Here is a 16108-nt window from a genome sequence, read left to right as displayed (position 1 = left end):
CAGAGAGAGGGAGAGACAGACTAAGTTCTTCCATCCACTGGTTCACTCCCCAAATGGCAAATGGCTGCAATGGGCAGAGCTGGCCTGATCCATCACCAGGAGCCAGGACATTCATCTGGTTCTTGCATGTGTATGCAGGGGCCGAAGCACTTGGATCATCTTTCACAGCTTTCCCAGGCCATAAGGAGAGAGCTGGACCTGAAGAGAGGCCATGACTCAAATCTGTGCCCATCTGCGATATTGTAGACATAAGGGTGCTGTAGACAGAGGCTTAACTCCCTACTCCTTTGTGCTGATCCCACAAGTTAAATTTTATGCTTAATCGTTTGTTCCATTTTAGACAGTGGTAAATTATTTTCATTTGATAGTAACATTAAAGTCAAATTGAATTTTACCAGCTAAATTTGGATTATTTATGTTTTCTTTGTTCATTATTGATAAATTAATGTTTCCAAGATTTATTTATATATTGGAAATTGTTACAGAAGGAGACAAGGAGAAACAGTGAAAGAGAAAAAGAGAGATCATCAGTCCACTACTTCACTCCCAAAATGACCACAATGACTAGGCAGGGCCAGAACAAGGTCAGGGAAAGAAGTTTTTTATGGGTTTCCAATGTAGTTTTCACAGGCCCAAAGACTTGGACCATCTTCCCCTCATTTCCCAGGAGCATTTGCAGGGCTCTGGATTTCAAGTGTAAAAGTTGAGAATTGAACTCTTATCCATATGGAATGCCAGCACTGAAGGTGGTGACATCACTCACTGTGATCACTGCCAGTCCCATTTAATTGTAGTTTTAGCTATTGTTTATACCCCTGAGGAATTGAAGTATTTCTATTTTTACTTTTTAAATATTATGGTTAGAGGTACTTTAAGCCTGTGTTTATAGATTGCACTGAAATTATAGTATTTTTGCACAAATTAAAAAAAAAGAAAGAAAAAATGAGTTGGACTGAGGGAGTGAGGCATGGAGAGAAATATGGATATGTTCTTAGAATTGTGAATATGGTTATTTTCAATTAACTCCTATGTAATTTGTTCTCTATATATTAATAAAAGTTTTAAAATTGTATTTTATCAGAGCTGGCTCATTGGCGCAGTATGTTATTCTCCGCCTGCAGCACCAGCATCCCATATGTTTGCCGGTTCTAGTCCCGACTGCTCCTCTTCTGATCCAGCCCTCTGCTTTGGCCTGGGAAAGCAAAAGAAGATGGTCCAAGACCTTGGGCCCCTGCTCCCTTGTGGGAGACTGGGAAGAAGCTCCTGGTTCCTGGTTCCTGGCTCCAGATCAGTGCAGCTCTGACCATTGCAGCTATTTGGGGAGTGGCCAATAGAAGGAAGACCTCTCTCTCTGTGTTTCTTCCTCTCACCCTCTGTAACTCTACCTGACAAATAATAAATAAATAATAAATCATTTGTTAGAGTGGATTTACTCATTAAGCCGCAATGCTGCCCCTGCACTCTGCTTTTAATTAGATAAATATCTGTAACATACTATAGATTTCCTAAATGATCCTGAGTGAAGTATTTCATTTCCTGGGGCCTTATTTTCATATTATGTGGAATGAAATAGAAATAAACATATGAAATGTTGGGGTAGAATCTGCACAACACTGGTATTTAAGACAATCTACATATGTCACAGTCTGAGCCAGAGAGTATAAAACAGATATTTTGGTCACCACACACAACAAGTAAACTTGTAAAATACTTAGGCTCACTGTAGGAATGGATAACTATAGCCTCCCGAAAATCTCTGATAAGCAAACAAATTCAATTTCCAAAATATTATTCAACTATAATAAAGAAACTGTCAAGTCCTGAGCAAAAATTTTTAAAATGCTCTAAAATAATTATTCATTTATTTGTTTTATTTTTGAAAGTCATAGTTACAGAGAGAGGGAGAAATGGAGAGGGAGACATGGAGACAGGGAGAGAGGAACAGAGGATTAGGGATCTTCCAAACACTGGTTCACTCCACAAATTATCACAATGGCCAGGGGTAGTGAACTGAAGCTGAGCCAAGAGCTTCACATGGGTCTCCCACATCCGTGCAGGGATCCAAGGACTTGAGCCATGTTCTGCTGCATTTGCATGTGCATTAGCAGGGAGCTGGATGGGAGCAGAGCAGCTTAGTCTCAAACTGATGCCCAAATGAGATGGTGGCACCACATTACACCATAATACAGGTGCTTAAAATGATTTTTAAAAATAAATTGTGGTTCAGCCAAAAAAGACAAGACGTCTTTAAGGAAGTCAATAAATTGTGGCCAGTGTTGTGACGTAGTGGGTAATGCTGGCATCCCATATGGGTGCTTGTTTGAGTCCCAGCTGCTCCACTTATGATCTAGCTCACTGTTAGTGCTCTTAGGAAAGCAGCTGAGGATGGTGCAAGTGCTTGGGCCCTTGCCCCATTATGGGAGACAAGGAAGAAGCTGCTGTCTCCTGGCTTTGTCCTGGCCAAGCCCTAGCTTTTGTGGCCACTTAGGGAGTGAAACAGCAGATGGAAGACCTCTCTCTCTGTCTCTCATGCTCTGTAACTCTGCCTTTCAAATAAGTAAAATAAACATTTAAAAGCCAATAAGTTATAATTACATTTCAAAAAATTAGTTAAATGTCCTACAAATGCCCAGTGGGTTAAAGCAAAATGTGGACAAATGATTAAAGAAACAGGAGAGGAGGGCGGAGCCAAGATGGCGGATAGTGAGGACGTGCGCCATTAGTCTGCGAAAATAAAGTTTCATAAAAGTGGAATTACTGTGGCCTTGGGAAAAGACTCAAGAAAAAAACTGCAGAGGAAACGCTTCCGGATCTAGTGAATGTGACACAGAGAGCTCACTGCGTGGAAACCCAGCCGCGGGAGCCGAGCCGCAGAGTCTCACCAGCGCGGGAACGAGAGGTAAGACAAAAGCCTCAGAAACTCTCCTCCTCCCGCCTCCGCCTGCAGCTCTGCTGCGGCAGCGCTGGCGGCAGCAGTGGTGGAGTCCCGAGTGCCTCTTTCCCCGGTCCCAATCCCGGGGAGCGCGTGCGGACACTACAGCGGCAGCGGCGGCGGCGGCGGCGGCATCCCGAGCGCCTCTCACCGCGATCCCATTCCCGGGAAGCGCGCGCAGTCCCTACAGCGGCGGCGGCGGCGGTGTGCTGAGCGCCTCTCACCGAGATCCCAGTCCCGGGGAGCGCGCGCAGGTACTACAACGGCAGCGGCGGCGGCATCCCGAGCGCCTCTCTCCACGGTCCCAGTCCCAGGGAGAGAGCGCAGGCACCACAGCAGCGGCGGCGGCGGCGGTGATCGTGTGGCCCGGCTTGCCCTAGGCGACAGCGCCTAGAGAGGACACAGAGGACCTACAAAGAGCCCACCGCGTGGAAAACCAACTTCGGGAGACGAGCCGCAAAATCTACCCGGCGCAGAAACCAACGGGAGCCATTCAGAACTACTTCCCAACTGAGTCAAAAAAAAAAAAAAGAGAGAGAGAGAGAGAGAGAGATCCAGCAAGGAGAGTCACTTTTTGCAAAGCCTCAAACCTGAAGAATCAAACAGAACTCACTGGCCACACCCACCACAGCCCCTAAGGATCCATCAAAACAGACAGCCCACCTAGAGGCATAGTATAACGAGAAAAAAACACCACAGGAAAAAAAAATCATAAATTATCTCCAACATGCCAAACAACAAACGTAGAAGCAGAGTTAACAAGAGCAAGGAAGACACTATGATGCCTCCAAATGAACAAGACACGCCAATGCAAGATTATGAAGATGAAGAGACAGAGGAAATGCAAGAAGCAGATCTCAAAAAACTGATAAGAACATTAAGAAGTTCTCAAAAACAAATTCTTGAACTACAGAAATCCTTAATGGACAAGATAGAAAATCTCTCACGTGAAAATGAAATATTAAGGAGGAATCAAAATGAAATGAAACAACTAGTAGAACAGGAAACTAAGATAGTGACAAAAAACCACAATGAAATGAAGAACTCAATAGATCAAATGGCAAACACATTAGAGAGCCTTAAAAACAGAATGGGTGAAGCAGAAGAGAGAATATCAGAATTAGAAGACAGAGAACAGGAAAGGAAACAATGAAATCAAAGAAAAGAAGAAGAAATCAGAAATCTAAAAAATACTGTCAGGAATCTAAAGGATACTCTCAAAAAACCCAACATTCGGGTTCTAGGAGTACTGAAGGCATGGAGAGAGAGAAAGGATTAGAAGGCCTTTTTAGTGAGATACTAGCAGAAAATTTCCCAGGTTTGGAGAAAGACAGAAACAGGAGGCTCATAGAAACCCTAATAAACATGACCAAAAGAGATCCTCACCACGACACGTCGTAATCAAACTCACCACAGTGAAACACAAAGAAAAGATCCTAAAATGTGCAAGAGAGAAACGCCAGATTACTCTCAGAGGATCTCCAATTAGACTCACAGCTGACTTCTCTTCAGAAACCCTACAAGCTAGGAGAGAATGGCGAGACATAGCCCAGGTGCTAAGAGAGAAAAACTGCCAGCCCAGAATACTATATCCTGCAAAGCTCTCATTTATGAATGAAGGTGAAATAAAGCCCTTTCACAGCAAACAGAAATTGAAATAATTTGTTGCCACTCGTCCAGCCCTGCAAAAGATGCTTAAAGATGTCTTACATACAGAAACACGGTAACTAATATGAAAGAAGGTAAAGGTAGGAAACCTCACACCAAAAGATCACAGGAATCTCAAGCCACATATTAGAAAGTATCTTTGGCTAATGGCAGGGCAAAGTTACTCCTTCTCAATAGTCTCATTGAATGTTAATGGCTTGAACTGTCCAGTTAAAAGACACCAATTGGCTGTCTGGGTTAAGGAACAAAACCCATCCTTTTGCTGCTTACAAGAAACCCATCTATCCAACAATGATCCATACAGGCTGAGAGTGAAAGGCTGGAAAAAGATATACCATGCCAATAGAAATGAAAAGAGAGCGGGCGTAGCCATCTTAATATCGGACAACATAAACTTTACCACAAAAACTGTTAGGAGAGACAAAGAGGGGCACTATATAATGATTAAGGGATCCATTCAACAGAAAGATATAATGATTATCAATGTATATGCACCTAATTACAGGGCAGCAGCTTATTTAAAAGACTTGTTAAGGGACTTAAAAAAGGGAGACTTAGACCCCAACACAGTAGTACTGGGGGACTTCAATACTCCACTCTCAGAGATAGACAGATCAACAGAACAGAAGATCAACAAGGATACAGTAGATGTAAATGACACTATAGCCCAAATGTACCTAACAGATATCTACAGAACATTTCATCCTACAACTAAGGACTTTACATTCTTCTCAGCAGTACATGGAACCTTCTCTAGGATTGACCACATACTAGGCCATAAAGCAAGTCTCAGCAAATTCAAAAGAATTAGAATCATACCATGCAGCTTCTCAGACCACAAAGGAATGAAATTGGAAATTAACAACTCGGGAATCCCTAGAGCACGTGCAAACACATGGAGATTGAACAACATGCTCCTCAATGAACAATGGGTCATAGAAGAAATTAAAAGAGAAATCAAAAATTTTCTGGAAGTAAATGAGGATCACAGCACAACATACCAAAACCTATGGGATACAACAAAAGCAGTGTTAAGAGGAAAATTTATATCAATAGGTGCCTACATCAAGAAATTGGAAAGGCACCAAATAGATGAGTTTTCAAGTCATCTCAAGGATCTAGAAAATCTGCAGCAAACCAAACCCAAACCCAGTAGGAGAAGAGAAATAATTAAAATCAGAGAAGAAATCAACAGGATTGAATCCAAAAAAACATTACAAAAAATCAGCCAAACGAGGAGCTGGTTTTTTGAAAAAATAAACAAAATTGACACCCCATTGGCCCAACTAACTAAAAAAAGAAGAGAAAAGACCCAAATCAATAGGATCAGAGATGAAATGGGAAACGTAACAACAGACGCCGCAGAAATAAAAGGAATCATCAGAAATTACTACAAGAATTGGTATGCCAGCAAACAGGGAAATCTATCAGAAATGGACAGATTCTTGGACACATACAACCTACCTAAATTGAGCCAGGAAGACATAGAAAACCTAAACAGACCCATAACTGACACAGAAATTGAAACAGTAATAAAGGCCCTTCCAACAAAGAAAAGCCCAGGGCCAGATGGATTCACTGCTGAGTTCTACCAGACGTTTAGAGAAGAACTAACTCCAATTCTTCTCAAACTGTTCAGAGCAATCGAAAAAGAGGGAGTCCTCCCAAATTCCTTCTATGAAGCCACCATCACCTTAATTCCTAAGCCAGAAAGAGATGCAACATTGAAAGAGAATTACAGACCAATGTCCCTGATGAACATAGATGCAAAAATCCTCAATAAAATTCTGGCCAATAGAATGCAACAACACATCAGAAAGATCATCCACCCAGACCAAGTGGGATTTATCCCCGGTATGCAGGGATGGATCAACATTCGCAAAACAATCAACGTAATACACTACATTAACAGACTGCAGAAGAAAAACCATATGATTCTCTCAATAGACGCAGAGAAAGCATTTGATAAAATACAACACCCTTTCATGATGAAAACTCTAAGCAAACTAGGTATGGTAGGAACATTCCTCAATACAATCAAAGCAATATATGAAATACCCACGGCCAACATCCTATTGAATGGGGAAAAGTTGGAAGCATTTCCACTGAAATCTGGTACCAGACAGGGATGCCCACTCTCACCACTGCTATTTAATATAGTTCTGGAAGTTTTGGCCAGAGGTTTTAGGCAAGAAATAGAAATTAAAGGGATACAAATCGGGAAGGACGAACTCAAACTATCCCTCTTTGCAGATGATATGATTCTTTATTTAGGGGACCCAAAGAACTCTACTAAGAGACTGCTGGAACTCATCGAAGACCAATGGAACAGAATAGAAACACCAGAAATCAATCCAAACATCTACAGCCAACTTATATTTGACCAAAGATCCAAATCTAATCCCTGGAATAAGGACAGTCTATTCAATAAATGGTGCTGGGAAAATTGGATTTCCACGTGCAGAAGCTTGAAGCAAGACCCATACCTATCACCTTACACAAAAATTCACTCAACATGGATTAAAGATTTAAATCTACGACCCAAAACCATCAAATTATTAGAGAGCATTGGAGAAACCCTGCAAGATATAGGCACAGGTAAAGATTTCCTGGAAAAGAATCAACCCTCAAGGCATTCAGACCTGGCTGAAGAGCCCATGAGAGTATAGTTGGCATGGAAAGCCAAGATGTCATGGAAAAAAAAAGACCTAAATGAAAGATCTCTGTGAGTGAGATCCCAGTGGAAAGAACGGGGCCATCAAAGAAGGAGGTACCTTTCTCTGAAGGGAGGAGAGAACTTCCACTTTGACTATGACCCTATCAGAATAAGATCAAAGTCAGTGAACTCTAAAGGCTTCCATAGCCATGGCAACTCATGACTAGAGCCTAGGGAGATTACTGATGCCATGAACAGGAGTGTCAAATTGTTAAGTCAGCAACAGGATTCACTGCGTACTTACACACCATGTGGGATCTGTCCTTAATGTGTTGTCTAATGTGAAGTGATGCTATAACTAGTACTGAAACAGTATTTTTATACTTTGTGTTTCTGTGTGGGTACAAACTGATGAGGTCTTCACTAATTATATACTGAATTGGGGAGAGAGGCGGAGCCAAGATGGCGGATAGTGAGGACGTGCGCCTTAGCTTGGGAAAATAAAATTTCATAAAAGTGGAATTACTGTAGCCTCAGGAAAAGACTCAAGGAAAAAACTGCGGAGGAAACGCTTCCGGATCTAGTGGAAGTGAAACAGAGGACTTACAGGGAGCCCACCGCGTGGAAAACCAACCGAGACGAGCCGAGCAGCGGGAGAGGAGCCAGAGCCACAGAATCTCGCCAGCGCGGGAACCCGAGGAGGGTAAGACAAAGACCTCAGAAACCCAAGACATTTGTGGGGGGGGGGAACAGAGGCCTCTCCCTTCACTCACCAAGCAAAACAAAGAGCACTGTGATTTTACATATGTAAAGCGCAGCCAAACTCAGTAACTTTAGCGAAACTGGAGAACACATTGAGGGCTGCATAAACTCTTTGTGTGGTCCCAGGGGTAGATCAAACAAATACTCACAGAGACCAGATTTCAACTACCTTCAACTCCACTCCCAAATGAGTCAAAAAAAAAAAGAGAGAGAGAGAGAGAGAGAGAGCCAGAAAGGAGCAAGTGAGTGAGCAATCTGGGAGAGTCACTCTTTACACAGCCTAAAACCTGAAAAATCAAGCATAGCTCTCTGGCCACACCCATCACAGCCCCTAAGGATTCAACAAAGCAGACAGCTCACTTAGAGGCATAGTATAATGAGAAAAAAAACACCACAGCAAAAAAAAAAAAAAAAAACAAAAACACCATAAATTATCTCCAACATGCCAAACAACAAACATAGAAGCTGAGGTAACAAGAGCAAGGAAGACACTATGACGCCCCCAAGTGACCAAGACACGCCAATGCAAGATTATGAAGATGAAGAGACAGAGGAAATGCAAGAAGCAGATCTCAAAAAACTGATAAGAACATTAAGAAGTTCTCAAAAACAAATTCTTGAACTACAGAAATCCTTAATGGACAAGATAGAAAATCTCTCACGTGAAAATGAAATATTAAGGAGGAATCAAAATGAAATGAAACAACTAGTAGAACAGGAAACTAAGATAGTGACAAAAAACCACAATGAAATGAAGAACTCAATAGATCAAATGGCAAACACATTAGAGAGCCTTAAAAACAGAATGGGTGAAGCAGAAGAGAGAATATCAGAATTAGAAGACAGAGAACAGGAAAGGAAACAATGAAATCAAAGAAAAGAAGAAGAAATCAGAAATCTAAAAAATACTGTCAGGAATCTAAAGGATACTCTCAAAAAACCCAACATTCGGGTTCTAGGAGTACTGAAGGCATGGAGAGAGAGAAAGGATTAGAAGGCCTTTTTAGTGAGATACTAGCAGAAAATTTCCCAGGTTTGGAGAAAGACAGAAACAGGAGGCTCATAGAAACCCTAATAAACATGACCAAAAGAGATCCTCACCACGACACGTCGTAATCAAACTCACCACAGTGAAACACAAAGAAAAGATCCTAAAATGTGCAAGAGAGAAACGCCAGATTACTCTCAGAGGATCTCCAATTAGACTCACAGCTGACTTCTCTTCAGAAACCCTACAAGCTAGGAGAGAATGGCGAGACATAGCCCAGGTGCTAAGAGAGAAAAACTGCCAGCCCAGAATACTATATCCTGCAAAGCTCTCATTTATGAATGAAGGTGAAATAAAGCCCTTTCACAGCAAACAGAAATTGAAATAATTTGTTGCCACTCGTCCAGCCCTGCAAAAGATGCTTAAAGATGTCTTACATACAGAAACACGGTAACTAATATGAAAGAAGGTAAAGGTAGGAAACCTCACACCAAAAGATCACAGGAATCTCAAGCCACATATTAGAAAGTATCTTTGGCTAATGGCAGGGCAAAGTTACTCCTTCTCAATAGTCTCATTGAATGTTAATGGCTTGAACTGTCCAGTTAAAAGACACCAATTGGCTGTCTGGGTTAAGGAACAAAACCCATCCTTTTGCTGCTTACAAGAAACCCATCTATCCAACAATGATCCATACAGGCTGAGAGTGAAAGGCTGGAAAAGATATACCATGCCAATAGAAATGAAAAGAGAGCGGGCGTAGCCATCTTAATATCAGACAACATAAACTTTACCACAAAAACTGTTAGGAGAGACAAAGAGGGGCACTATATAATGATTAAGGGATCCATTCAACAGAAAGATATAATGATTATCAATGTATATGCACCTAATTACAGGGCAGCAGCTTATTTAAAAGACTTGTTAAGGGACTTAAAAAAGGGAGACTTAGACCCCAACACAGTAGTACTGGGGGACTTCAATACTCCACTCTCAGAGATAGACAGATCAACAGAACAGAAGATCAACAAGGATACAGTAGATGTAAATGACACTATAGCCCAAATGTACCTAACAGATATCTACAGAACATTTCATCCTACAACTAAGGACTTTACATTCTTCTCAGCAGTACATGGAACCTTCTCTAGGATTGACCACATACTAGGCCATAAAGCAAGTCTCAGCAAATTCAAAAGAATTAGAATCATACCATGCAGCTTCTCAGACCACAAAGGAATGAAATTGGAAATTAACAACTCGGGAATCCCTAGAGCACGTGCAAACACATGGAGATTGAACAACATGCTCCTCAATGAACAATGGGTCATAGAAGAAATTAAAAGAGAAATCAAAAATTTTCTGGAAGTAAATGAGGATCACAGCACAACATACCAAAACCTATGGGATACAACAAAAGCAGTGTTAAGAGGAAAATTTATATCAATAGGTGCCTACATCAAGAAATTGGAAAGGCACCAAATAGATGAGTTTTCAAGTCATCTCAAGGATCTAGAAAATCTGCAGCAAACCAAACCCAAACCCAGTAGGAGAAGAGAAATAATTAAAATCAGAGAAGAAATCAACAGGATTGAATCCAAAAAAACATTACAAAAAATCAGCCAAACGAGGAGCTGGTTTTTTGAAAAAATAAACAAAATTGACACCCCATTGGCCCAACTAACTAAAAAAAGAAGAGAAAAGACCCAAATCAATAGGATCAGAGATGAAATGGGAAACGTAACAACAGACGCCGCAGAAATAAAAGGAATCATCAGAAATTACTACAAGAATTGGTATGCCAGCAAACAGGGAAATCTATCAGAAATGGACAGATTCTTGGACACATACAACCTACCTAAATTGAGCCAGGAAGACATAGAAAACCTAAACAGACCCATAACTGACACAGAAATTGAAACAGTAATAAAGGCCCTTCCAACAAAGAAAAGCCCAGGGCCAGATGGATTCACTGCTGAGTTCTACCAGACGTTTAGAGAAGAACTAACTCCAATTCTTCTCAAACTGTTCAGAGCAATCGAAAAAGAGGGAGTCCTCCCAAATTCCTTCTATGAAGCCACCATCACCTTAATTCCTAAGCCAGAAAGAGATGCAACATTGAAAGAGAATTACAGACCAATGTCCCTGATGAACATAGATGCAAAAATCCTCAATAAAATTCTGGCCAATAGAATGCAACAACACATCAGAAAGATCATCCACCCAGACCAAGTGGGATTTATCCCCGGTATGCAGGGATGGATCAACATTCGCAAAACAATCAACGTAATACACTACATTAACAGACTGCAGAAGAAAAACCATATGATTCTCTCAATAGACGCAGAGAAAGCATTTGATAAAATACAACACCCTTTCATGATGAAAACTCTAAGCAAACTAGGTATGGTAGGAACATTCCTCAATACAATCAAAGCAATATATGAAAAACCCACGGCCAACATCCTATTGAATGGGGAAAAGTTGGAAGCATTTCCACTGAAATCTGGTACCAGACAGGGATGCCCACTCTCACCACTGCTATTTAATATAGTTCTGGAAGTTTTGGCCAGAGGTTTTAGGCAAGAAATAGAAATTAAAGGGATACAAATCGGGAAGGACGAACTCAAACTATCCCTCTTTGCAGATGATATGATTCTTTATTTAGGGGACCCAAAGAACTCTACTAAGAGACTGCTGGAACTCATCGAAGACCAATGGAACAGAATAGAAACACCAGAAATCAATCCAAACATCTACAGCCAACTTATATTTGACCAAAGATCCAAATCTAATCCCTGGAATAAGGACAGTCTATTCAATAAATGGTGCTGGGAAAATTGGATTTCCACGTGCAGAAGCTTGAAGCAAGACCCATACCTATCACCTTACACAAAAATTCACTCAACATGGATTAAAGATTTAAATCTACGACCCAAAACCATCAAATTATTAGAGAGCATTGGAGAAACCCTGCAAGATATAGGCACAGGTAAAGATTTCCTGGAAAAGAATCAACCCTCAAGGCATTCAGACCTGGCTGAAGAGCCCATGAGAGTATAGTTGGCATGGAAAGCCAAGATGTCATGGAAAAAAAAAGACCTAAATGAAAGATCTCTGTGAGTGAGATCCCAGTGGAAAGAACGGGGCCATCAAAGAAGGAGGTACCTTTCTCTGAAGGGAGGAGAGAACTTCCACTTTGACTATGACCCTATCAGAATAAGATCAAAGTCAGTGAACTCTAAAGGCTTCCATAGCCATGGCAACTCATGACTAGAGCCTAGGGAGATTACTGATGCCATGAACAGGAGTGTCAAATTGTTAAGTCAGCAACAGGATTCACTGCGTACTTACACACCATGTGGGATCTGTCCTTAATGTGTTGTCTAATGTGAAGTGATGCTATAACTAGTACTGAAACAGTATTTTTATACTTTGTGTTTCTGTGTGGGTACAAACTGATGAGGTCTTCACTAATTATATACTGAATTGGGGAGAGAGGCGGAGCCAAGATGGCAGATAGTGAGGACGTGCGCCTTAGCTTGGGAAAATAAAATTTCATAAAAGTGGAATTACTGTAGCCTCAGGAAAAGACTCAAGGAAAAAACTGCGGAGGAAACGCTTCCGGATCTAGTGGAAGTGAAACAGAGGACTTACAGGGAGCCCACCGCGTGGAAAACCAACCGAGACGAGCCGAGCAGCGGGAGAGGAGCCAGAGCCACAGAATCTCGCCAGCGCGGGAACCCGAGGAGGGTAAGACAAAGACCTCAGAAACCCAAGACATTTGTGGGGGGGGGGGAACAGAGGCCTCTCCCTTCACTCACCAAGCAAAACAAAGAGCACTGTGATTTTACATATGTAAAGCGCAGCCAAACTCAGTAACTTTAGCGAAACTGGAGAACACATTGAGGGCTGCATAAACTCTTTGTGTGGTCCCAGGGGTAGATCAAACAAATACTCACAGAGACCAGATTTCAACTACCTTCAACTCCACTCCCAAATGAGTCAAAAAAAAAAAAGAGAGAGAGAGAGAGAGAGAGCCAGAAAGGAGCAAGTGAGTGAGCAATCTGGGAGAGTCACTCTTTACACAGCCTAAAACCTGAAAAATCAAGCATAGCTCTCTGGCCACACCCATCACAGCCCCTAAGGATTCAACAAAGCAGACAGCTCACTTAGAGGCATAGTATAATGAGAAAAAAAACACCACAGCAAAAAAAAAAACAAAAACAAAAACACCATAAATTATCTCCAACATGCCAAACAACAAACATAGAAGCTGAGGTAACAAGAGCAAGGAAGACACTATGACGCCCCCAAGTGACCAAGACACGCCAATGCAAGATTATGAAGATGAAGAGACAGAGGAAATGCAAGAAGCAGATCTCAAAAAAATGATAAGAACATTAAGAAGTTCTCAAAAACAAATTCTTGAACTACAGAAATCCTTAATGGACAAGATAGAAAATCTCTCCCATGAAAATGAAATATTAAGGAGGAATCAAAATGAAATGAAACAACTAGTAGAACAGGAAACTGAGATAGTGACCAAAAACCACAATGAAATGAAGAACTCAATAGATCAAATGGCAAGCACATTAGATAGCCTTAAAAACAGAATGGGTGAAGCAGAAGAGAGAATATCGGAATTAGAAGACAGAGAACAGGAAGGGAAACAGTCAAATCAAAGAAAAGAAGAAGAAATCAGAAATCTAAAAAATACTATCAGGAATCTACAGGATACTATTAAAAAACCCAACATTCGGGTTCTAGGAGTTCCTGAAGGAATGGAAAGGGAGGAAGGATTAGAAGGCCTTTTTAGTGAGATACTAGCAGAAAATTTCCCAGGTTTGGAGAAGGACAGAGACATCCCAGTACAGGAAGCTCATAGAACCCCTAATAAACATGATCAAAAGAGATCCTCACCACGACACGTCGTAATCAAACTCACCACAGTGAAACACAAAGAAAAGATCCTAAAATGTGCAAGAGAGAAACGCCAGATTACTCTCAGAGGATCTCCAATTAGACTCACAGCTGACTTCTCATCAGAAACCCTACAAGCCAGGAGAGAATGGCGAGATATAGCCCAGGTACTAAGAGAGAAAAACTGCCAGCCCAGAATATTATATCCTGCAAAGCTCTCATTTGTGAATGAAGGTGAAATAAAGCCCTTTCACAGCAAACAGAAATTGAAAGAATTTGTCGCCACTCGTCCTGCCCTGCAAAAGATGCTTAAAGATGTCTTACATACAGAAACACAGAAACACGGTCACCAATATGAAAGAAGGTAAAGGAAGGAAACCTCACACCAAAAGACCACAAGAATCTCAAACCAGATATTAGAAAATATCTTTGGCAAATGGCAGGGCAAAGTTACTCCTTCACAATAGCCACATTGAATGTTAATGTCTTGAACTGTCCAGTTAAAAGACACCGATTGGCTGATTGGGTTAAGGAACAAAACCCATCTTTTTGCTGCTTACAAGAAACTCATCTTTCCAACAATGATCCATACAGGCTGAAAGTGAAAGGCTGGAAAAAGATATACCATGCCAACAGAAATGAAAAAAGAGCGGGCGTAGCCATCTTAATATCGGACAACATAAACTTTACCACAAAAACTGTTAGGAGAGACAAAGAGGGGCACCATATAATGATTAAGGGATCCATTCAACAGGAAGATATAACAATTATCAATGTATATGCACCTAATTACAGGGCAGCAGCTTATTTAAAAGACTTGTTAAGGGACTTAAAGGGAGACTTAGACCCCAATACAATAGTACTGGGGGACTTCAATACTCCACTCTCAGAGATAGACAGATCAACAGGACAGAAGATCAACAAGGATACAGTAGATTTAAATGACACTATAGCCCAAATGGATCTAACAGATATCTACAGAACATTTCATCCTACATCTAAGGACTTTACATTCTTCTCAGCAGTACATGGAACCTTCTCTAGGATTGACCACATACTAGGCCATAAAGCAAGTCTCAGCAAATTCAAGAGAATTAGAATCATACCATGCAGCTTCTCAGACCACAAAGGAATGAAATTGGAAATTAACAACTCGGGAATCCCTAGAGCACGTGCAAACACATGGAGATTGAACAACATGCTCCTCAATGAACAATGGGTCATAGAAGAAATTAAAAGAGAAATCAAAAATTTTCTGGAAGTAAATGAGGATAACAGCACAACATACCAAAACCTATGGGATACAACAAAAGCAGTGTTAAGAGGAAAATTTATATCAATAGGTGCCTACATCAAGAAATTGGAGAGGCACCAAATAGATGAGCTTTCAAGTCATCTCAAGGATCTAGAAAATCTGCAGCAAACCAAACCCAAACCCAGTAGAAGAAGGGAAATAATTAAAATCAAAGAAGAAATCAACAGGATTGAATCCAAAAAAACATTACAAAAAATCAGCCAAACGAGGAGCTGGTTTTTTGACAAAATAAACAAAATTGACACCCCATTGGCCCAACTCACTAAAAAAAGAAGAGAAAAGACCCAAATCAATAGGATCAGAGATGAAGAGGGAAACATAACAACAGACGCCACAGAAATAAAAAGAATCATCAGAGATTACTACAAGGACTTGTATGCCAGCAAACAGGGAAATCTATCAGAAATGGACAGATTCTTGGACACATACAACCTACCTAAATTGAGCCAGGAAGACACAGAAAACCTAAACAGACCCATAACTGACACAGAAATTGAAACAGTAATAAAGGCCCTCCCAACAAAGAAAAGCCCAGGACCAGATGGATTCACTGCTGAGTTCTACCAGACATTTAGAGAAGAACTAACTCCAATTCTTCTCAAACTATTCAGAGCAATCGAAAAAGAGGGAATCCTCCCAAATTCTTTCTATGAAGCCAGCATCACCTTAATTCCTAAGCCGGAGAAAGATGCAGCATTGTAAGAGAATTACAGACCAATGTCCCTGATGAACATAGATGCAAAAATCCTCAATAAAATTCTGGCCAATAGAATGCAACAACACATCAGAAAGATCATCCACCCAGACCAAGTGGGATTTATCCCCGGTATGCAGGGATGGTTCAACGTCCACAAAACAGTCAAC

The sequence above is a fragment of the Lepus europaeus genome, chromosome 22 (assembly GCF_033115175.1).
Source record: "Lepus europaeus isolate LE1 chromosome 22, mLepTim1.pri, whole genome shotgun sequence".
Classification (NCBI taxonomy): Eukaryota; Metazoa; Chordata; class Mammalia; order Lagomorpha; family Leporidae; genus Lepus; species Lepus europaeus.
The sequence above is the reverse complement of the archived record's forward strand: the minus strand, read 5'-3'. Positions refer to the sequence as shown.